Source organism: Equus przewalskii, chromosome 19 (assembly GCF_037783145.1).
Source record: "Equus przewalskii isolate Varuska chromosome 19, EquPr2, whole genome shotgun sequence".
In the NCBI taxonomy this organism is placed as follows: Eukaryota; Metazoa; Chordata; class Mammalia; order Perissodactyla; family Equidae; genus Equus; species Equus przewalskii.
In genome coordinates, this window is record NC_091849.1 from 26,235,776 (window position 1) to 26,259,290 (window position 23,515).

The 23,515-nt window shown below is 39.1% G+C and overlaps 3 non-coding genes across 3 annotated transcripts; 2 read left to right on the forward strand and 1 right to left on the reverse strand.

Annotated features, from left to right (window-relative positions):
- Positions 1-351: 351 nt before the first annotated feature.
- Positions 352-425, forward strand: TRNAI-AAU (transfer RNA isoleucine (anticodon AAU)). The gene has a single exon. It is a non-coding gene; the product is annotated as a tRNA-Ile (tRNA).
- Positions 426-6,992: 6,567 nt separating this feature from the next.
- On the reverse strand, positions 6,993-7,065 carry TRNAV-AAC (transfer RNA valine (anticodon AAC)). The gene has a single exon. It is a non-coding gene; the product is annotated as a tRNA-Val (tRNA).
- A 13,413-nt stretch (positions 7,066-20,478) lies between these two features.
- Positions 20,479-20,552, forward strand: TRNAI-AAU (transfer RNA isoleucine (anticodon AAU)). The gene has a single exon. It is a non-coding gene; the product is annotated as a tRNA-Ile (tRNA).
- The last annotated feature ends 2,963 nt before the right edge of the window (positions 20,553-23,515 follow it).

Genomic DNA, 23,515 nt, shown 5'->3' on the forward strand with positions numbered 1-23,515 from the left:
ATCCCAGATCCTTCCCGAGGTGAGAAAGGGGAAACCTCTGTGGTGAATGTTTCACTGTGTTTTCTCGGAGCTGAATCGACGAGTTTGAGAAAGTTTGTTTTCTACGGGAGAGGCGAAGTTCATTTCTGCCAGAGGAAGAGTTTTTACCTTGTCTTTTTCTTTTCGCAGGAGCGCAGAAAGGGGAAATGGAAAACAGGAAGAGAGGCTTGAAGAAGCAATGTGACTTGATCTTGGTTTAAAAAAGTTAAACGAAAGTCTCCTTTGGAAAGGAAGAAGAAAGATCTTTAATTTTAAACAAAAGAATGTAAACATAATTTTTAACTTTTGAATGAAAACAGCGAGTTGCCTAGTGGCCGGTTAGCTCAGTTGGTTAGAGCGTGGTGCTAATAACGCCAAGGTCGCGGGTTCGAGCCCCGTACAGGCCAAGAAAGTGTCACTTTTCTTCGTCCCTCTTAAATGAAAATTAATTTTTCTGTCTTCACCTCACATATTGGAAATAGCCTTTGCGACATAAAATTGGAATTAAATATACACTTCATTTCTTAATCCTCAGCAATGACATCTACCTTTTTTGGCCCCGTCTTCAGAGGGGGCAGAGGGGGGGCAGAAAAGGAAAAGCCTTGCGGAAAAAGTGTCATAAAGCCCTCAGATCGAAATTTTAGTAAAGAAAATGAGGGTATGAGGATAGAGATGGCATTGGAGAGCAGCATCTGCTGGCCGCTGGCCTTCAGAGAGCCCCAGTTCCTTGTTCCTTTCCCAGATTCCGGTCCACCAAGTATACGTGTGGCCCTTACCTGCTTCATCTACATAATTACCTCCTCGGCCTTTGCGCTGCCTTGTCAACACTGTTGAAGTCGTTATTGCTTGCTACTAAAATAATCACAATCAGACACAATGCATATTTTCCTCTTCGTTTTTTCTTTTGAACTATCACTTGGCCTTTACCAGAATTTCTGTCTATGAGGACAGCTTTTTTTTCCAGATCTCCAGGACCAAGAACAGTTTTCAACACAACGTAGGCATTAGATAAATATTTGTGGATTGAATGTATGAAGAAGCCTCACTATCAGAGAGTGTTTCCAAATGCTATGATTAGTTCACGTTCTGAACATTTTATTTTGGCCTAAAAGTAAAATCACTTTATTTATTTATTTGTTTATCCAAGTAATGTATAATAAATACACCGATTTTATCTCTGAGGCTCTCAATTTAACTTTCAGTTCAGTGATGGAATGAACAGAGATGTTGTTAAGGACAGGGTGAAGGGTGGGTGAGGTTTAGGGATGTTGTAACTGGCAGGATGGGTCGTGATTATGGCTTGAATGACGATGGAATTGGGGTAAGAAACTGTAATATGTGGAGAACAGAACCAGGTAATAAAAACGTTGATTTTTATCTTGACCTTCCTGCATTAAATCAACCAGAAATAATTAGCCAGTTGTGGTGGGCTTATTGCCTTAATGATCACAATTCTTCTCCCTTCCCTTTATCCGTGCTCTTTCTCATGTGACCTTGTAGTGCCCTCCCACTCTAGGCTGAACACTGCAACTTGCTTTCACCAATGAATAGTAGCAAACTTGACAAAGAAGATTCTTGAAAAACCCCTTGGCTCTTTCTCCTTGCTTTTTTGGGTTGTTATTTAGTTTTTTGTTTGTTTTTTAAAATAAGCTTTATTTAAAAAAATAAATAAATAAGCTTTATTTTTTAGAGCAGTTTGAGGTTCACAGCAAAACTGAGTGGAAAGTTCTCACATACCCCCTCCCATACCACACACGTTCTCTCCCACTGTCAACATCCTAAATCAGAATGGTAGATTTATTACAACTGATGAACCTACTACAACAGGTCATTGTCACCCAAAGTATGTAGTTTACATAGGGTTCACTCTTGGTGTTGTACATCCCAGAGGTTTTGACAGATATATAATGACATATGTCCACCATTACAGTATGATACAGAGTAGTTTCACTGCCCTAAAAATCCTCAGTGCTTATTTATCCCCCTCTCCCTCCTAATCCTTGGCAACCTGACCTTTTATTTTCTCCATACTTTTGCCTTTTCCAGATGTCATATAGTTGAATCATACAGTATGTAGCCTTTTCAGGTTGGCTTCTTTCACTTAGTGATATCCATTTAAGGTTCCTCCATATATTTTCATGGCTTGATAGCTCATTTCCTTTCAGTGCTGAATAATTTTCCATTGTCTGGATGTATCACAGTTTATTTATCTACTCATCTACTGGAAGACATTTTGGTTGCTTACAAACTTTGGCAATTATGAATTAACTGGCTATAAACATCTATGTGCAGGTTTTTGAGTGGACGTAAGTTTTCAAATCATTTGGGTAAATTCCAGGGAATGCAACTGCTGGATTGTATGGTTGGTAAGAGCATGTTTAGTTTCGTAAGAAACTGTCAAACTGTCTTCAAAAGTGGCTGTACCATTTTGCATTCCCACCAGCAATATATGAGAGTTCCTGTTGTTCCACATCCTCCCCAGCGTTTAGTGTGGTCAGTGTTTTAGATTTTGGCCATTCTAATAGGTGTGTGGTGGTATCTCATTGTTGTTTTAATTTGCATTTCCTTAATGACATATAATGTTGACCATCTTTTGAATAGTTATTTGACACCTGTATATCTTACTTGGTAAGGTGTCTTTTGAGATCTTTTGCCCATTTTTTTAATCCAGTTGTTCATATTCTTGTTGTTGAATTTTAAGAGCTCTTTGTATATTTTGGATAACAGTCCTCTATCAGTTATGTCTTATGTAAATATTTTCTCCCAGTCTGTGGCTTGTCTGCTCATTCTCTTGACAGTGTCTTTCACAGAGCAGAAGTTTTTAATTTTAGTGAAGTCTAACTTATCAATTGTTTCTTTAATGGCTTGTGCTTTTGGTGTTATATCTAAAAAATCATCACCAGACTCAATGGTCATCTAGATGTTCTCCTGTGTCATCTTCTAGGAGTTTTATAGTTTTGTGTTTTACATTTAGGTCTATGATCCATTTTGAGTTAATTTTGGTTATGATTATCAGGTCTCTGTCTAGATTTCTTTTTTTTTTTTTTGCATCTAGATCTGCAACTATTCCAGCACTATTTGTTGAAAAGTCTGTCCTTTATCCATTGTATTGCTTTTGCTCCATTATCATAGACCAACTGGTTATATTTGCGTTGCTCTGTTTCTGGGCTCCATATTCTGCTCTATTGATCTATTTATGTATTCTTTTAAAGTACCATAATGTCCTTATTAGTGTAGCTTTATAACAAGTATTGAAGTCAGGTTGTGTCAGACCTCCAATTCTGTTCTTTTCTTTTAATGTTGTGTTGACTATTCTGGGTCTTTTGCCTCTCCACGTAAACTTTAGAATCAGTTTGTCAATATCCACAAAATAATTTGCTGGAATTTTGCCTGGGGTTGTGTTGAATGTATAGATCAAGTTGGGAAGAACTGACATCTTGTCAATATTGAGTCTTTCTATCCATGAACATGGAATATCCTCTATTTGTTTACTTCTCCTTTGATATCTTTCATCAGAGTTTTGTAATTTTCCTCATATAGATCTTACACAAATATGTTAGATTTATAAGTAAGTATTTCATTTTAGGGAGTGCTAATGTAAATAATATAGTGTTTTTAATTTCAAATTCCAAGTGTTCATTGCTGGTATATAGGAAAGTGATTGACTTTTGCATATGACCTATGTGTCTTACAACCTTTCTGTAATTGCTTATTAGTTGCAGGAGGGTATTTTTTTTCCTGGTTGCTTTTGCCCTGAGCCATGTTCATGAGAACTTACCTGGGTTTAGCATGCTAGGGAATAAGAGATGTATGGCGATTAGCTGATTGTCCGCTGTTCACCAGACATGAGAGTCAGCCCATCTGGGACATAAATAGTCTGGTCAGTCCAAACCTATATTTGTAAACCACAGACTAGTGAGCTAACTAGATTCTAGCAGTTTTAAGCTGCTGAATTAGGATCGTTTATTAAGCAGTATAGTTGTGGCAATAGATAACTGATGTGTACATTAAAATATCATTCAATTTACTCTAGCAGAATTAACCTCATTTCTATTCCTCAAATACACAAGGTAAAGTCTTTGTGGGCACTATATCCTATGTCTGGAATGATTTTACCTGGATATTCTCATGGTTCATTCATTTTCGTCCTTCAGATTTTTGCTCAAATTCAGCAATATTCCACTTAGAAATTGAAAATAGAAACTCACTCCTAATGTCTTTCTCTGATTAATTGCTCTCCTTAGCATTTATTTTCACAGCATCTAGCATTTTATATGCAACTTTGCTTTTAAAATATCTCTGTTACCCTGTCACTGGAAAGGAAAGAGATTTCTGTCTATTTTGTTACAGCTGTTATCCCAGTGACTAATGCAGTATATGGTACATAGTATAGATTCAGTAAATATTTATTGAATGAATGAGTGATTGAGTTCTTTGTCTAAAGCAAAAAGGACACATGCTTGAAGCGATGGTGGGAGAGAGGAGCAAACATCACCTTAGATCTGACCCTCCAGAGATGTTGGGTCAACACAGCAGGAAAGGCATATTTCCCTTTTCCAAAATTTCACAGAAGGACGCACGTGGTGTTTACTTCTCCATCTCCATTCTCTTCTTTCCATATCTTGAACCTAGGTGAAGTGGGAGTTACCCAATTAGAGTTTTAGAGATAAGGTCATCTATAATCTGGCGAGGAAAGCCTCTTAATTTAACAAGATCTATAGATGGTCTAGATTATCCTGACCCTACTCAAAAGTGGTAGTTCATTGATCTATAGGCTGGCAATCAGGAATTAATGTGAAGGAGTACATCTCTCAGTGTCATTTTCTCTTTGACTCTTTATGTCTCTTCTGTCTACTGCCTGATTCTCTTTGCTTTTTCCAATTCAAATCCCCCCTTCCCCCCAAAAAAATCCATGTGGACCACCCATCTAAATAATTGAACCACTTTTGGAGCAGAGATTTTTACTGAAGATCAGCTTATAGGCCTCTGTATAGGTCAATTGACAGCCCATGGATTGATGCCTTGGAGTGCTCTGGCCAAATTCTATATGGCCAGAGGTTAGGTGTCAGCATTACACGTTAGAAAATATGACCACCCTCAAAAAGCAAATATCACTTTTGTGATTGCAGGCTGATGGTGTCTATTAAATGAAACTAATGGCATGGCAAACTAGTGGATTGCCAAGTTTCTTACTCCGTAGTGGACACCTAATGATTTCTTCCACCATTTTAAACTTTAGCATAGTTTTGGAACCAGTCTTCATGTAACTTTGTCCTGAAAGGGAAACATAACAGCAAAGAGAAACATGGAATTAAAATCTATTTGTGACATTTGCTACCATAAACCTTGGAAAATTCTTTAGTCTCCTCAGGGAAAGGAATTTTCTTGCATTCCTATCAGTGGAATACTAATGACTTAAAGAGAATTTTATGTGCATTGACTAAAACAATCTTCTCCTGACTATTGTATTATTCTGATGATCATTCAAATATACTATTTGACTGCTATCTTAAAAATGTTTCTCTGCCCCAACATTTTCATCTTGCTGCCCTATTTCTCAGATGACGTCACACAAGATCTCTAAAGAACTACACAGATTTGCTATCTGCAGTTTCTCTTTTCCCATTCTTCTTCAAACCCAGTACACTGAGGTTGTTTGGCGCCATCACTTCATGGAAGCTTCTGGTCTAGATCACCAATGACCTCTAAATGTCTAAAATTAATGACCATTTCCAAGTCCTTGATTTCTCAGGGCCATAGGCACATTATTATTCTTAAAACCTTTTCTTCATTTGACTTTCAAGACACTGCTGTCCTGATTGTCTTTCTACCTCGCTGGCTTCTCCTTCTCAATATCCTTTGTTTCCCCTCTTCTCATGCAACCTTTTTTTATAATGGAATGTCTCAAGGCTTGGTCCTCAGACTTCTTCTTTATATACAGTCTCTACCTGGTGATTTTATTAGTTCTTGTAGCTTAAATAATGCCTATGTGACTACAACTCACTAATTTGTATCTGTAATCTAGACCATTCCATTAAACTACAGGCTTGTAGATTCAACTCATTCCTTAGCATTACACTTGAGGGTTTTATACTAGGCATCTAAAAGCATGTCTAAAACAGAACTCCCAATGTCCCCTAATATTAGTGCTGCATCCAAGCTTCCCCATTTCAGTTAATAGCAACTCCATCCTTCCAGGTTTTCAGCAAAATACATCAAAGTCATCATTGATTCTACTTTCTGTCACTCCTCATACCCATTTTCTCAGGAATGTCTCTTGACTCTGTCTTTAAAATATATCTACACTGTGACTACTTCTCATCAACTGGACCGCCACCATCCTGTCCAGACCACAGTGATTTCTGATATGCAGCACGACGAGAGGGACTTAATAGATCTCCTTGCTTCCATTGTTTTCTCTCTGAAAAATATTCTCCATAGAGCTGGCAGAAACACTCAAGTCATGTAAAGCTACTTCCCTGCTTAAAATCCAAGATCTCCTCATTTTATCAGAATAAAGGCCAAAGTCCTGAAAGAAATAACCAGGCTCCACTTGATCTCTCCCTTCCAGTGTGTTTCCTCTCTGACTCCAGGAACCACTCTCCACTCAGCTCTTTCTCCTGCAGTTACAGTTGGCTCCTGATCCTCTTTGCATTCATCAACCACACTTTTGTGTCAGGGAGATTCATTCTCTGTTCCTGTCCATAAGAGATAGGAAGCGCTCCTCCTAGGATGGTTAGCCACCGCAGCCAAGCGCAGTATCTTCTCTGACCAATGGAATGGATAGGACATGATTACTTGTTAAGGGGGGCGAGGAAGCAAGTCTCAGCTCTGGTCTTGTTACATAATTCTTGCAATTGAAAGTCCAGGGCGGCAAAGGAAGCGCGAGGACTTGAGAGTTGGTGCAAAGGTATAGAAATTCAGAGTGGACATTTCTGGACCAAAATTCAGACTTCTCGGGAAAAGGTACTGCTTGTTTCCGCCCGGTTTCGAACCGGGGACCTTTCGCGTGTTAGGCGAACGTGATAACCACTACACTACGGAAACCCACCGGTTTTTGGGTCCTTATGTTTCTAGATTAGGTAAAAGTAACCTTAAACCCATCCTTTCCTTCAGGATATTTTCTTGATTGAGTTGCCATTCTTCTTTGTACACTTTCCCATTCTTTGAATCAACAACATCTAAACGCTGTAACTCATAGCCAGGCAAATGCTACTCCCAGAGCCCCAGTTGCTTTACAAGCACCAGGCAGGGAAATCTTAGGCAGGTTCCTGAGACATTTTATTGCAAGAAATTTCTCGATAGGTTCTACGCGCATTTCTGTACTTGTAAGACGCTCTGATCTTCGTCTCTTGAGGACTGAAAATTATCCTTTAGAAACTAGAAGCAACTTGCGGAGCTCAGGGGACTTCCTCGGGCAAGGGCTGGAGAGACTGAGCGGCAGAGGGCGGGGTGGCGGACCGTGCCCAGCTGTCTGTCAGGCGAGGCCGTGGGGGTGGCTGGGAAGTTTGTGAAAGTGCAATCTGACGAGTAAGTCCGGTAGACGTCAAACGAACTTCTCTCCTCTGTTCTGCATCACTCACGTTTACTGCTCTGGAACGTGTCAACTCGGTGTGTGGTGTCCGTTAACGTCTCATAGCAGGAAGATGACCTTTTGTGATTTACCTGACTCTTCTTTGTTATTCACCACATTTCAACTAACCTAAGTCATTGTCCTTATCTGGGACACTGGAGAAGATCTGCCTTCTACTAGGTTCTCAGTCTGAGCCCTTGCAAAGGTGCTCAGCGGTGAAAACTCCCTTGTCCCCAAAGTAGTCGTGAGAAACAAGTGACAGGACAGAGGCTTCTGGGTCTTTGAGGAAAATCACAGTCTGGCTCCCTCTGGTGGCAGCTAAAACGTGACCTGATGGAAATATTGTGGCTAGTGCAGGAGAGAGCATGTTTCTCATTAGCACAATCTCTAGTCACACCTTTTTTTTTTCTTTTAGGAATATTGGCCCTGAGCTAACAATCATGCCCATCTTCCTCTACTTTAAATGTGGAACACCTGCCGCAGAATGGCTTGATAAGTGGTGCACAGGTCTGTGTCCAGGATCTGGGCTGGTGAACTTAACCACCAAGCTATCAGGTTGGCCCCAAGTCCCATCTTTTTTTTGCTCTGGAATAAGATCAACATTAAAAACAGCTATTATATTTAAAGCATATGTGTGTTTGTTAAGCACATTTGTCAGCAATTTGGTTTGACATTTATTTTAATGAAACTATTGAATAGCCCAGTCCCATGTAACTAAGGTGATCATAAGGATACAGCTGCACATAGTAATTTAGTTACAATAAGAGTGCTGCATGAAATGACAGCTGTAAAAGTCATGGGGTTATCTCACGTGAGAACAGAAAAGGGCATCCCCTCCAGTATTGATGGTCAGGAAATATTTGCTAGGGGAACTGATGTGACTTAGCTGATGAAAAAAAAATGAGGTGGTTGAATAGCCTTGGATGGAGAAGGCGTTCCTGAATTTGGGTGAACATGGAACTGAGGGTGAATGCAGTGTGAGGACCCCCCAATTGTAGGTTTGAATCAGAGTGTACCTTTGTTTATTCCTTTTCCTCATGGAAGTTTATTCCACTGAGAGTAAGTAAGATAACACGTGCTGGATGAGGGAGATAAAGGAAGACCCTCCATACTATGGAATTTAGATTTAATCTGAATATGATGGAGGGGGGAGAAGAATTGACTGTTCAAAAAAGAACATGACGTTTTCCATCCTTGTCCAAAGACCTTTTGGCTGTTGTGTAAACACTGAATGAAGAGGGCCAATATTTTATGACAAATGTTTGAAGCATTCATAACATTTGAAAGAACTGTGCAGTGAACACCACATGTATTTTTACATGTTGAGACTGGTCCTCAGCTTTCTTTGCTGAGCACTTCTAGCATTTGCCCCGTTCTCCTCAGCAAGGACACTGGGTCTTAGTGTAATGGTTATCACTTGTGTGTTACATGCAGAGGCCCCTAGTTTTGTTCCTCACTAGATCCAAAGTAAGCCAAGCACTGACCCCCTTTTCCTGGGTGTTTACTTCATAACAGAGAGATCAAGAAGTTGTTTTACAATCTTACCTAGCTGGATGATTCCTGCTCCAGTGAACTGCAGGGTTCTGGGTTCTTCCTGACATCTATATTCTCTCATTTCTTCCTGGCTACCATAAGGAGCCACCTAAAAGCATTTTCAACAAGGTCTGATTGCCTATATTTGCCAAATATTCTTGAAACATAGAATTAATGGCTGATTTTGAAGACTATTGTGGAAGCTATGGAAATATGGCATGCTGCCAGCTTCAGCCAACAAAGAGGAGGCCAGGGATTCAAATGGCCTGAGCAGGCCTTGAGCCCTGCAACAGGGAGAGATATTAATGCTGAAGAATAGAAGATAATCTCATTTGTGGCTCCTAAAAGTGGAGCTCATGTTGGGCCTGCCCGTTAGCTCTATAATCAGAGAAGCTGGAGCAGCAGGGGCGGGAGGATAGTGGTCACTGAGCCAGCATTTGTGAGAACTGAGGAGGAGTGATTGGAAACAGCAACAGCTTGCCAACGAAGCTCTAGTCATGTCCCGGGTATGACATTTGTTTCTTCACTTTAACTTAATTAGACTGAAATGGTCAGTGATGAAATGAGAGAGAGTGAAATTCAGCATGAAAATTCATTTCTAGCCTCTTTAGTATTTTGATCCCAATATAAATGGTGATTCTCTACCACCACTTACTATTTTACTAGTCCTTGGGGTTTCATAGTGATGAAAAATCATAGGAAGTCAGAAATACACCTAATTATAATTATGGCAAATTAAGCACAGTGTTTGCTTTCTCTCTATCTCAAACTACACTATAGAGAATATTAGGGATGTTTTAAGGCATAAATGCACAAAAACAAACAGATGAGAATGTAGAGAGCAGCAGCAAGATGTTGAAGACGAGACAGCACAATGATCAGTGTAATAAGGGAAAAAAGTTTATTGTCTTAAGTATCTTTTTTAAAAAAACTTTCTCTGTAAGGTCCACACATGCTACATGTACATCTACTCTATCACCTCTAATAGTTGCATCATATTCAATGTTATGCATTAACCATACTTACCTATCTACAATCCAGTGATGGCATCAAGGGTGAATCTGCTTCTGAAAAACTCAAAATAATGCTACAATTAACGTATGCATATGACATAATCGGTCCCTAGTGAGATTTTTTGTGTAGGGGGAGGGATTATACACACCTGGGAGCAGACTATCTGGATCATAAGGTTTGAATAATCTTAACTTGAGTAAAAAGCATTGGATTATTCTTCAGAAAGGCTGCATAAACTTCCACTGGCTGAATGTGAGGGTTATGATATCCCTATTCCTGCAATAATTGACACATCTGTCTTTCTAATTCTTCCAACTTAATGTAGGTAAAATAATATCTCATTTTATTTTGCTTTTTTATACATTACTAATAATATAAAATGTTTAAAAAGTGTTTTAATCTTTTCAGATACTTCTTCCCTATCTTGGCTCTGATGTGTATCCTGTCCCTATTCTTCACCAATTTTCTATTGAGCTGTCTGTCTGATTTTGCTGATTTTCATGGCTTCTTGTCAATTGTATAGATTATGTTGGCATTTTTAAATCCCTCAAATATTTTTTACTTTTGTCACATCTGTCTATTTGTTTTTCATTGTGGCCTTCTTGAACATATCTTTGATATGGATAAAGTAAACTACACCAGTGTTTTCCTTATTGTTTGTGCTTTTAAAGTCTTTTTCTTTTAAATTCTTCTCTGTCCTCTAGGTCATAAAGGTATTTTTCTATATATATTTCTATTAATTTTTATCTGTTACATTTATGTATTTACATTTATGTACACTCTCTAGATAAGTATATTTTATAAACTCTATAAATGATTCTACTCTGTGTTAAAAATCACAGTAATAGAATAATATAAAAGATCTTGTATATGCCAGTGCATGGGGACTCCTTTCTCTGATATGCCATTTCTTACACACATTGCATACTCACTCCTCCCAATCCAGCTCTGACTCAAACACTGACAGGCCTGGATTTCCCTCCATGTGCAAAGGCAAGAATCTCTCATGCCATCTCTTTGATTTCTGGCACAGAGTGTCTAAAAGGCCAGAGACAGATCTCTGGGCTGGATGGACCCATGAAACAAGTGACACATTCCTTTCTCATGGTTTCATCAAGCAATAGAGGGCACACGTTTGTGAACTTAGTAAGCTCTGTACATTACCAACAAAGGCTGGACTCCTTCTGCATCAGTGGTTTTAAGCCTGAGGAGAGTTGTCCTTTGACCTTTTATGCTTGTGTGGTATGGCTGACACAGCCCTCTTACATTACAGTTCTTTCCCCAGTAACCAAAATAACAGAGACGTATCTATTTATTTATTTTGGTGGGTCTCAATAGGTGTTTTATAACATTTAAAAATTAATTCTATTCCAAACCCTACTTCAGGATTGAATTTCATCTCTGGTTCCAGGAGACTTCATAGATTTTCAACACAAACCCCCAAATACCCATCTGGGTCCTGCTTGAGTGAGTTCTTAAACAACCCACTACCCCATCCCTGCAGTGTCTGGCAGTGTCTTACTGACGTCGTAGAATATGTGGCTCAATGCCTAGCACATAGTAGGTGCTCAGGAAAGAGATTTCATTAGTGGATAGTTAGAACTCAGTTAAAATGCTTCCTTATTAAAACCAATGTCATGTATTCAAACTCCAGACTACATTTGCATGCACTAGGGCTTTCCAATTTTGCTTCAGGGGGAGTTCGTCTCAATATTAACTATCCTCTAGTTCCAGACCTGAAGACCTCACCTGGACAATCAGATTCTATGGGTTTGAAATGGGGGCTTAGATTCAGCAGGCAAAACAGTGTTCTCTGATGAGAAATACCAAGTATAGATAACACCTTTGTAGAGTTATGAGACAGGGTTCACACAGCTGCATTCTCCCCACCTCTATTACTCCACTTCTTCTCCCATGGGGGTTTTTCTTTCCAGATCCACTAAAAGAAACGTCTTCTCTTGAGAATAAGTGCACCTAACCCCCCAAGCTATTTTTCATGACTTTTCTTAAAAGTTTTAATCATTATTTCCTGCAGTAGCTCTTCAGAGAAAGCTAAATTTTTATGCTTTTCTCATTTCACTCTTCCCAATTTATCGGGAATAGAGAAAAAAATAAAGAAAAAATTCCACCGTCAGCAGAAGTAAACTTCACTCACTGGAAAATTTCACCTTTCTCAAACCCTCTAATCTGACCAGAAAGGACGCAAGATCCTTTCCACTTTCCTGGAAAAACCCACAGAAACGCAAAGCCCCTCAAAGGTTTGACATCAGAGGAAGCACTTCAGGAGCCTCCACAGCTCAGAGGACTCAGCTCCTGCTCACAGTGTGCGGATCCTTTTATGATCTTGAAGGGAATTCCGGACAGATCTGCTTTCTTTGGGCTGCAAAAAGAACATTACTAGTACACCAAAGACTACAAAAAACTGCTGAAAGAAATTAAAGAAGATCTAAACAAATGGGGAGGCATTCTATGTTCATGGATGAGAATATAGATAAGATGACAGAACTTTCCACAGTTATCTATAAATTTAATATAATTCCTATCAAAATCTCAGCTGGGTGTTTGTTTGCTTGACAGAATTTGAAAAGCTGATCTTAAAATTCATATGGAAATGCAAAAGGCCAAGGAAAGGCAAAATAATCTTGAAAAAAATAACAAAAATAAATTATAAGTTTACCTTTCTTGATGTGAAAACTTCTTGATGTGAAAACTTTCAGCAGTGTTACAGTAAGCAAGACTGTGGTACTGGCAATAAGGATAGACATACAGCGCCACAGAACATAATTGAGAGTCTAGAAATAACCCCCTACATGTACTGTCAATTGATTTTCAGCAAAAGTGCCAAGACAATTCAACGAAGGAAGGATAAACTTCTCAACGAATAATACAGGGACAACTGGATACTCACATGAAAAAAACACAAATTTACCTCAGACCAAATTAACTCAAATTACCTTTGAGTTAATTTTGTAATTAACTTTTGCTAATTTACAAAAATTAACTCAAAATGGATCATAGCTGTAAATGTAAGAGCTAAAACTATGAAATTTTTTGAAGAAAAGGTGAGAATAAATCTTTATGACCTTGGAATAGGCAAAGATTACTGGAATGCCACATGACAAGTACATAAAAGATAAAATTGTAAATTGAACTCCAACAAAATGTAAAGCATTCGCATGGCAGAGAATATCATTTAAAAAATGAAAAGACAAGCAGCATAGTGGGAGAAAATATTTGCAAATCAAATATTTAATTAAGGACTTGGATCCAGAATATATAAAGAACACTTACCACTCAATAATAAGAAAAGAAATAATCCAAATTAAGAAATGGGCAAAAGATTTTTATAGTCTTGTCACTAAGACTATAAAAATACGTATGAATGTCCACAAAGCACATGAAAAGATGCCCAACATCATCAGTCACTAGGGAAATGCAAATTAATATCACAATGAGATACTACTTCATACTCACAAGGATGGCTATATTATAAAAGACAATAGCAAGGGTTGATGAAGATATACAGAAACTGAAACCTTCATATATTTTTCTGGGAGAAAACATAAAATGGTGCAGCTGCTTTGGAAAATAGCTTGACAAATTCTTAAAAGATTAAACATAAATTTACCATATAATACAGTAATTCCACTCCTAGACATCTACACAAGAGAAATGAAAACATATGTCCACACATATACTTGTACACAAACGTTCACAGCAGCATTATCCATATTAGCCAAAATGTGGAAACAACCCAAATATACATCAGTGAGTGAATGGGAATACAAATTGTGGTATATCCATACAATGGAATACTATTTGACAATAAAAGGAACAAAATACTGATACAAGTTAAAACATAGATGAAGCCCAAAACCATATGCCAAATGGAAGAAACCAAAGCAAAACACCACATATTATGTGATTCTTGTAATATGAAATGCCCAGAAAAAGCAAATCTTAGAGGCAGAAAGTAGATTAGTAACTGCTTGGGGCTGGAGTAGAATGACATGTGACTGCAGAAGGTGTAGTTTCTTTGTGAAGTAATGGATATATTCTAAAATTGGATTGTAATAATATTCGCACACCTGTGCAGATTTACAAAAGGAAATCATTGAATTGCACACTCAAAATGGGTGCATGTTATGGTAAATTCTACCTCTATATAGCAGTTAAAAAACTACTTTTGATATGTCATTTAGTGTTAGATATATGCACGCACAGGTCAGAATTGAGTCCCCAAGTTCATACACAGCTTTATGAATTCACATTTCTGAGTTCCCTTCTGCAATTTCCCACTTTCCAACTCTCAGGGGATCCTTTTCCTAGTACTCTGGCTAGAAGCCCCCGGATTTAGTTTTCTTGCTCTGTTGGGCACTCACTCAGCTGAGTCTTCCTCTGGGACCACGCGGTGAGAAGACAGAGAGCAAAAGCAATTCAGATCTCCTCCATGCTCTTGGAACCAGTTTCTCTGATCAGAGTCAAGATTTCCCCTCCCTCAGAGCTTTATGCTTGCATAGCTGCTGCCGCCATTGCCACCAACCACAGGAGAGATTGCCTGAGGGCTGGAGTGGTTCCAGGTTTTAGGCTGCCTTTGAGTCTTTTCTGGGAGCTACTGGAGGCAATGAAGTGAGAAACTCACAGCTAGTTTTGGGGGACTTTAGTTCTGGTGTTCGCCCCCAATCTGCCTCTACCATTTGCTTTTCACAGTCTTCAGATATCTGCTTCATGCATTCTGTCCCAGATTTTTAGTTGCATTCAATGGGGAAATGAGTGGAATGTGCTTACTCCATGTTTGAGTAGTCCTAATTGCTTTCTAGATTTCTTCTTACATGTATTAATTTATTATTTTTGACATGTTAAAATTCTCCATAATGGTTATTATTATTCTAAGTCAAAAATTGTGTGTGCCATTTACCACAGAGAGTTATGAGTTACAGGCATAGTGCAACTTTATATAGGAAGGATTTCTTCCAGAAGAGTGTTAGGATTTTGAAATAGACAAACATACGACAAACAAGAAAGAGAGGTCACAACGACTATGGTCAACAATCAATCAGAAGCTGAGAAGTGTTAAATCCAGACAGCGAGATTTAAACATGAGTTTTATTATCTTTATGACTCCAGGAAGATCAATAACTTCTGGAATTTCATTTTTATAATATACAAAATTGAACATTAAATTTGGTGCATTGATTCAACAAACATTTGTTGAGTTTTTAGTATGTGGCCAGCACTGTTGTAGATAAGGAGATGAATAAGCAAAAAACCTCAAGCAATTCCCTGTCTCTTCATGGAACTTACATCCCAATGGGGAGAAAATATAGTGTATGAAAAAATTAAGGAAATGTTATAATGTGTTCAAAGATGATAAGTGCTACAAAGAAAAATAAAACAAGATTGTGAAAAAGGACTTCTGGCAGTAGTGTTCAGATAAAATAAAACTGATGCAGTGGCATTTGAACTAAAACTTGAAGGAAGTGAGGGAGCAAGACATATCTCCATTTGGGAAAACTGTTCTAGAGAAAACAATCAGTCAGTGCAAAGGTCCTGGGGCAGAAGTGTGTCTTGTGTTCAAGGAGTGTTCAAAGAGAAGCAAGAAAGTCAATTGGAACTGCAATGGAGTGAGGAAGGGGAGAGAAGGTGAAGAACTTAGAGAAATAATGAGCTATGCATGAAAATCTTGGACATCATTGTAAGGATTTTGGCTTTTACTTTGAGTGAAACAAGGGCCATTGTTTGCTCCTCAGCAAGGGAATCGTTTCACATGACTTAGGGTTAAAAAGAATCTCTATGGTTGCCCCATGGAGAATATTGTAGAGGAGGAAATGTGAAGCAGGAAGTCTATTAAGATATTTTTAAGTATTTCATGCCAGATATTATGTGGCTTCGACCAGCAGGGTAACAGTTGAGTTATTGACAAATGGTTAGATTCTAAACACACTTTAAAGAAACAGCCAGACAGATTCTACATGGGGAGTGAGAGATGAATGGAATCGAAGAAGACTCCAATCCCTTTGGCTTTGTAACTGGAAGCATGGAGTTGTCTTTAATTGAGAAGGGGAATAAAATGAGGGAAGATATTGGGATGGGGGAGATCAAGAGTTTGATGCTGAATATATTATGCTGGAGATGCCTATTATGAGACTTGTAACTGGAGATATCAATTAGGCAGTTTAATATACGAGTCTGGAGTTTAAAGAAGTGGTTCAGGCTGAGGATATTAATGAGTGAGCTGCTAACATATAGATAGTATTTAAATGATGAGAGTGGATGAGATCTGGCAGGGAGTGAGTAAAATTGAGAAGAGAAGCTTGGACTGCACCAAGTCACCTTGGATTTGATTTAATTAAAGTTTGTTTTTCTGATCAAACTTTGATGGCCTAGTGACAAAAGCATTGGATTAAAATTCCAACAGAGCGTTTTATACAGAGTCAAAAGTGGCTCGCGGCATATCCCCCTATCCCTTATGCCAGACTTGGGCCCTGATATTTTTCCATCTGAGTCTAAAAGTATCTTAACTCTTTCCCAGTTTTTTCAGTAGCCTCATCAGCACAACAAGAAATCAGACATATGCCTGTGTAGGTCCTTTCACTAGGCAGGCATCCTAATTTACTGTGAAGAAAGCATAATTCACTAATTTATTCATTCATTCACCCAACAAATATTTATCAAATGCTTATACTATATGTCAAGCACTTATGTTCCTTCTTGGGAATACAGCAGTGAACAAAAGGGACAAAAATCCCCATCTTACATTCTAGAGGAGGGGTGATAGACAATAAACAAAATACGCAAGTCACATAGAGATCTTGATAAGTGAGGTGGATAAATATTAATCAAGGAAGTGATAGTGAAAGTGTGGTGTTTGTTTGGAATTTTGAATAGAGCTTTCATTGAAAGCTTCAATGAGCAGGAAGGAAGGAAGGGAAGACCTGAAGGAGGGAGGGAAGGAAAGAAAGTAGGAAGGAAAAAAGGAAAGAGGGAAGAAAGGGAGGAAGGAGACGTGATATCTGGGGAAGATCTTTCTAGGAAGAGGTAGCAGCAAGGGCATAATAACTGTTGAGGTAAGACTGTGCCTAGGGTGTTGAAGGATTAGTAAATAGGCCAGTGTAACTGTAGCAGAATAAATAAAGATTTTGATGAAGTAATTGGGTGTAGCTAATTTAAATAGAAATTTCTAAAACTGAAATTATTTTTTATTACAAGGCAATGTGCTCCACACAAATTTCCACTCCTTATCCCCTCTCTGCTCTCACCAGTTCATGACTGGGTGATTTATGAGTCCCAAAGAAGGAGCTCTAGAAGCCATCAGCAGTCACTGAAGGGCAATGCTTGACTGGGAGAGACTGGGCTGCTGAGGCAGGATGGGGTGTGTCCAGGTGGTGATGAGGTGTAGGGTTTGGGGGGAGTAGAGCAAGTGTCCAGTGAGGCTAGAAGAGGTCAAATGCGCTTCTATTCTGGGTCGCTCATATTTATAGCTCTCTACTTTATATACACAAATTCCACTGTCAACTAATTTCACTCTTGGGGACACAGGAAGACCTTGAAAGAAGTGCAAGAGCCCAGGTTGCCTCAGGCAATCAATTTCCCAGTCATCAACCACCATATGGATTTTATCTAAAACTGACCTATCTGAGAACACCCCTGATATCAAGGTGGCCATTTCTCGATGACCTTTTCTCACATTGCAAAAGAAGCATGTTCCTCTCACTCTTCTCAACTCTGAAAAGGTTCGTCAACTCAAAGTGCAACAAGCTGCAGGCTCCAACCCAGGGACAATTAGAAAGGCTGAGGAAATGTAAGATAACTGAATTATTCTAATAGTTAGGTAACTAACCTTTAGTAAGTGAGGAAGTTTCCAATTATTGACTTTTAATAAATTAAGGGAGAATCTAGTCAAGTTATTAAATATAATAGAGTGAAAAATAATTATTGATGGTGGATTACTATGTGATTTTTCTGAAGATAACTCAGAAAGCATTAAACAATTGTGGACATTTGTATAACAAAACTTGATCTACTTTTATTTTATTTGTTTATTAAAATAAATCTCCTCAGTAATTACAAACTAGCATAAAATTAACCCTGAAACTTGACATCATGGCAATGTGTACATTTATCTGTGATTGTATGAACTTACTTTAAAAGCCTAGTATCATTTAGATAAACATTCAATTATTTTTACCATTAATTTTACTGATAAGTTTGCAAATTCATAGTATTTCTGTTGTTACAATTAATTGTATATAAGAAATAATTTTCATAATTTAGTACAGAAGTACTCATAAAAATTAGAGCCTTATGCCCTCCTTAAATTAATTGTAATGTGTATATATATTTTTTGTTGCAGTAAAGTAGGAAATAAAGCTCAAAATAATTTCAAGCAGAAAACTATTTTATATCATGATATGTATTTGTGGGAAAGTGAAGTTCCAGAAGAAAACAATGATATAAGATTAAAATATTTGTTCATGCATTTTTTTGTAAATAATGATTGTATCAAATTATTCAGAATTTATGTTCAATATATTCGAGTGATGCGTTTTATTTTAAAATTGTCAGTAATTATAACTCAAAGAAAAGCAACTGCTTAATTTTATGATAAAAATATATTAGCTGTCAAAAAACGCTCTGGGGTACATAGCTTTAAAATTGGGGGTTGGGTATGGGTAATAATTTTGAAGGCTAAAGGCTCGACTTCGACAAGAATAAATCATCTAAGCTCTGTTAATTCTTCAGCGTTTGTTTGTATCCTGTTTTTATTGGAAACAGCCTCCAAACGCTACTTTAAGAGGCCCCACTCAGACCGGAAATTCCAACACATCCTTTTCTCCAGTGCTTTGAGGTCTGCACAGCTGCTGGGGCATCTCACAACAGGGGCCTGGTGCCCAGCTGAGCGTCACTCTTTTCGCCTTCAGAATAGAAATCCAAGAAACTTGAAAGGGGCCTGAAAATCTAAAGCGGTCGCAGGTGCCACTGTTACTCCAGAAATGGTCGGAATCCCTCTTTCCACTCGAAATGGCCTTGGCCTGCGTGGCCACCAAGCTCGGAGCGGGACGCTGAGTTGCTGGGAAATTGTCCAGGAGCAAGAGCTGCCTGTCAAGGATCTTTGCGAGGGCTCTGGAGCTCAGACTTGTCTCCTCCAACACACACACACACCCCTGCACCTGCTAAACCTGGGTTGCATCTCAGGCCTTGTGTGTTTCGTGTGTAAAAAGAACCACTCGCCAAGCTTGTTGAACTTGAGAATCCTTGGGCTGTGGGAGGGGCAGCGAGTGAGCGCCAGGAGCCCGAGGCGCGGCCGGATGAGAAGAGCCGCGGACCGAGCCTGGCTGAGAAGGAAATCCTTGGAATTCTTCCCGGAGCAAGAGCGGCGGGAACTGGGAGGGAAAGTCATTTTCGGCCGAGGGCGATCTCCTATCTCCTATTGAAGGGCATCTTTCTCCAACATCTCCCAGCAACACTCCACCGGGGATGAGGTGAATTGATTTCTGTTGAAAGTAACTTTCTGGAAAGAAGAAAAAATGGAAACTCCTGATGACATCTGACTGACACCCCGAATATCCTCGCGCTCGTTGTCGAAGACCAGATCAGTAGCAGAAATGACCTCGTGGACACCTTTCCCCCATTCATTAAATTAAATGACCGAGAATCTAGCAAGCTGTGCGGGCCCCGCGGCTGCCAGAGGAACGAAGACAGCATAGTCCTCACCCTCAAGAACAAGAAAGAGAAACACATTCAGTTCATGATAATAAACTGACAAAGGAAAGCAGCAGACATTCACACCTCCAGGCGTCGTCAGGGGAGCGCCGAGAAGGAGCACCTCCCGAGTCCTTAGGAATCCGGATCTGCCGGAGATTTCCTTCCGTCCGGGATGGAGAGGAATCCTCCTGTCGGGAGCCAGGACCAAATCCAGCGGCCATGCCTGCTGGAGGGTCAATTTAGAATCTGCCCATTCGGAAGTAAAGCTCGGACGACCAGCTTCTCCTTCCAGATCCTTCTCGAGGTGGGAAGAAAGAAGCCTCTGTTGTGGATGTTCCTCTGTGTTTTCTCGGGGCGGAATCGATGAGCGAGAGAAAGTCGGCTTTCCACCGAAGAGGCGAAGTTCATTTACCGGAGGCAGAAACTTTTCTCCTTGTCTTTTTCTTTTCGCCTAGTGCAGAAAAGGGGAAATGGAAAGCAAGAATAGAGTCTTGAAGAAACAGTATGACTTGATCTTGGTAAAAAGAAGTTAAACGAAAAAGTCTCCTTTCGAAAGGGGCAAGAAAGATCTTTAATTTTAAACACAATGTGAACACGCTTTTTCCCTTCTGAATGAAAGGTGGGGCTCGCCTCGTGGCCGGTTAGCTCAGTCGGTTAGAGCGTGGTGCTAATAACGCCAAGGTCGCGGGTTCGATCCCCGTACGGGCCAAGGAAGTGTGATTTTTTTTGAATAAAAATTAGTTTTATTCAGTCATCTTACACATTGGAAATAACCTCTCCGATATAAAATTAGGATTAAACGTCGACTTCATTTCTTAATCCTCAGCAGTGACGCTTATCTTAGTCTCCCTCTTCAAGGCAAGAAAAAGTAAAAAAAAAACAAAAACAATTTGTGGAAAAAGTGGCATAAAACCTTCAGAAAGAAATTTTAGTAAATTATGGTATGAGAGTAGAGGTGGCATTGGAGATGTGTGTCTGATGGCCCCTGAGCCTCTGAGCGCCCAGATTTCCTTGTGCTTTTCCCAGAATCCAGTCCACCCAGGCTCCGTGTGGCTCTTACATGCTTCATCTACCTGATTGTCTCCTGGTCCTCTGCGCTGCCTTTTCAACACTATTGAAGTCGCTATTGCTTATTGCTAAAATAATCACCATTGCAGATTTTCCTCCCCAGCCCCCCATTTAAATTATTAGTCAGCTTTTACCAGACAACAGATTTTTTTTTTCTTCTGGATCTCTCCGCCCATGAACAGCTCTGAACAAAAAGTAGGCATTCGGTAAATATTTGTGGGGTGAACATATGAAGCCTCACCATCAAAGTGTGTTTTCAAACTTTGGGATGTTGTTTGCCAAATTTGGTTAATACACTTACAAAGGAACCAAAGCCCACCAAAATCACCATTTATGACAACACATTGTGATTGTACAGGCCATGTTACTGTATAGAATACAGAAGAATTTCAGAAATGAAAAAACAATGACGAATATAACCCCAGCAAAAAATGAAATTTAGATGTATCAGATTTGACAAAGGGGTACTTTCAAAGGATGAGGAAACCAGCCCTCAATACTTGAAATACAAAGTCAAAGCTCATTTAAGGAGAGAGCTGTGTTGGTGAAGCACAGTTCCTTTGAGAGAGCCCATGAATGACGTTCTTTGGGGGAAAAAGTTTAGAGTTGCAAGGACTTTCAGAGGCTGAGTGGGTTCACTGACAGAATCTATGGAAGTCTGGTTATTTGGGAGAGAATGCTGTTGTTTGGTTGACGCTCAAAGTCATGTTTATTGACGTGAGTTCATCCCTGGCTGGCTGACTGTCAGAAGGAAAGGGTTGGCAGTGGTTGGATGTCATGCAAAAGTATGTTCACAGAATGGCTTTATCATTGATAGCCTGAACTGGTTTAGAATCTATTCTGGTGGCTACGGTTATCATGGCTACAGAACAATCAGTCTTGTCCTAAGTTTGTGATTGGTTTATGTTCTCAACATTTTACTGTGATCTACAAGTAAAATCATTTCTTTCTTTCTTTTCTTCTTTTCTATCTCTTTCTTTCTTCCTTTTTTCTTTCTTTCAATGTCCAAGTAATGTATAATAAAAACACCGTTTTTATCTCTGAGCCTCTCAATCAGTCTTAGGCACTTTAACTTTCAGTTCAGTGATGGGCTGAATAGCAGAGATGGAGTAAGGACAGCGTGAGGGATGGGTGAGTCTTAGGGATGTTGTAACTGGCAGATGGATCATGATCATGGCTGGGGTGATGATGGAATTGGGGTAACAAACTGGAATATGTGGAGCACATACTTGGGTAATAAAAAAGATGATTTTTATTTTGATCTTTCTGCATCAAATCAACCAGAAATAATTAGCTGCTGGTGGTGGGTTTATTCCCTTAATGATCCCATTCCTTCTCCCTTCCCTGCTGTTTTTCACGTGACCTTGGAGTACCTTCCCACTCTCTCTGGGCTGAGCGCTGCAACTTACTTGGGCCAAAGAGATATTAGCAAACTTGACAAAGGAGATTCTTGAATAAGCCCTTTGCTCTTTCTGTTTGCTTGTTTTTACTGATGTTTTAGTTTTTCGTCTGATTTTTAAAGTAGTCTTTATTTTTTAGAGCAGCTTTAAGTTCACATCAAAATTTCCTGGAAAGTTCTCACAAACCCCCACCCCGGCTACACACATTCTCTTCCACTATCAACATCCTAAATCAGAATGATACATTTGTTACAACTGATGAACCTACTGTGGCACAGCATTATCCTCCAAAGCCCATAGTTTCCATGAGGTTTCACACTTGATGTTGTACATTCTATAGGTTTTGACCAACATATGATGCCATATGTCTACCATTATAGTATCATACAGAATAGTTTCACTGCCCTAAAAATCCTCTGTGCTCTATTTATCCCTCTCTCCCTCTTAAACCCTGGCAACTTCTGATCTTTTTACTGTCTCCGTGGTTTTGCCTTTTTCAGATGTCATATAGTTGAACCGTACAGTATTTAGCCTTTTTGGATTGGCTCATTTCACTTAGTGATATGCATTTAATGTTCCTACATATATTTTCATGGCTTCATAGCTCATTCTTTTAAATCACTGAATTCCATTGTCTGGATTTACCACACTTTATTTATCTACTCACCTACTGAGAGACATCTTGGTTGCTTCCAAATTTTGGCAATTATGAATAAAACGGCTATAAACATCTGTGTGCAGGTTTTTCTGTGGATGTATGTTTTCACCTCATTGGCTAAATACCAAGGAACTGGATTGCTGGATCATATGGTTGTTAATGGTGTTTTTGGTTGTGTAAGAAACTGCAAACTGTCTTCCAAAGTGGTTGTACCATTTTGCATTCTCACCAGCAATACATGGGAGTTACTGTTGCTGCTCATCTTCCTCAACATTTAGCGTCGTCAGTGTTTTAGATTTTGGCTACCCTAATAGGTGTGTGGTGATAAATTCACTGTTGTTTTAATTTGCATTTTCTTAATGATGTATAGTGTTGACCATCTTTTCATATGCTTATTTGTCATCTGTACATCTTCTTTAGTAAAGTGTCTGCTGAGGTCTTTGGCCCATTTTTTAATCAGGTTGCTCATATTCTTGTTGTTGAGTTTTAAGAGCTCTTTGTATATTTTGGATAACAGTCCTCTATCAGTTATATCTCATGCAAATG